Here is a 1,667-nt window from a genome sequence, read left to right on the forward strand (position 1 = left end):
GAGGGTCACGTGTCCTTACATGGATGTGATAAATAATCCAAATTATGTTTGAGAAGTTTTGAGAAAGCATCTCAACATCATATGTTAGATATGTGCATAGCACTAACCCAATAGAGTGCTATAAAGGAAAGGAGTAGATTCCCTAACCCTAACCCTAACTCTAAAAGGATTTGTATATATTCTATATTTTCAACTAAACCTAGTGTATAATTAGTCATTTGTGGTGTGCTCTCTAGCTATGCCCTCTCTCTCTCCACTCTTCTCCTCTCCTCTCTTCAATTTTTGTCATGGTATCAGAACTCCCTTGGCTTCCGCTGAGGCATTGCAATCCTTGAAAGTATGAGAGTGTGAGAGATCTCGTTCATCTTTCATTCCGTTGATGACAAAAAAAATTCTGTTCAGTTTTGTTCATGTGAGAGATTTTTCTGTCCATGAGAGGTATTCTCTTTGAGCTTCTGTTCATTCTTCCGTGAGAGTGAGTGGTTCCTCATATTGTGTGAGATCTAAGAGAGTTAAGAGAGTTTCACATCTGCTACTAAGAAAGAGAGACTCTGAGTGTTTTCATACATTGAGAGAGAGGGAGAGTGAGGCTCTGGTCCACAAGCTCTCCTTGAGAGCTAAAGTGCCTCTCCAAGGCAACAGCCCAAACTACACGGCCAACCGAGCTCCAAACCTTGCAAACGACTCGACATACTCTGCAAATGATCTATCCAACCACCAGTAGCTCCCCATTTGCACAAACACAAAGCTAGCAGGAAGCCAATGCTTCCACAAGTGGCTATCACAAGCTCAGAATCCTCTAGTCTTCAGAGTCCACAGCGCCCACGCTCAACATCTTCACCAACGACGAGCAATGGAACAAAGCACCTAACCGACTTGAAGTTCAGCAATAGAGGCTCTGACCATCTATAGTAACGCTACATTGGCTTCTTGTGATGATGCCATCTACACTCAGGACCACTTGCAATGCTCCCGACACTGACCTTCTTTCTTGGTGTCTAGGCGACTCACTGCTACCCTATCCTTAGTGAAGGCTAGCATCACAGACGGTGAGCTGCAGTAGCTGTGACTCCAATGAGGCCAACCATCACCCTCATGGACTAATCTCCAGGCGCAACCAAGGAACGAAGATCTAGCAATCACCCTACGCACAACTCCCCATGGCTAACGACAAATGCTTTGTTAGGAATAGGAAAGGGACGTCCTGCAAAGTGCAAGCGAGCAAGGATAGAGAATAGAGAGCCCGTGTCTCAGACACCTCGTGTGCTAACTCCCCAGGCACACAGTGATCTTGTTGACTTGGCCACCTCTGCCATACCTCTCCGTCAACAAGGTGTTATTGCTGAGGAGTTACAAGATCGTGTTGCATCACAATCCAAAGAGATCGAGGACCTGCAAGCACGTATACAGATGTTGGAGTTTGAGCTTGCATGCTATACACCACCACCACCACCCCCTGTTGAGATATTAAGCTCCACTCGTGATATGCCAGGGTGACCGTTGTGCATTTATGTCACCGACTTGTTAGCTGCAAATGCGGTTGGTACACCGCCCACGAATAATAGCTGGATGACAGCTATCCTTATGTACTCTAGTTCGTGGCTCAGTTAGTATGCCACCTTAGTTAGCTGAGTTTGGTTTGAGACCCACATATAGGGCTCTCCTAT

Source organism: Dipteris shenzhenensis, chromosome 29 (genome assembly GCF_047967505.1).
Source record: "Dipteris shenzhenensis isolate YYH24624 ecotype China chromosome 29, Dip_SZ_1.0, whole genome shotgun sequence".
NCBI classification, from domain to species: Eukaryota; Viridiplantae; Streptophyta; class Polypodiopsida; order Gleicheniales; family Dipteridaceae; genus Dipteris; species Dipteris shenzhenensis.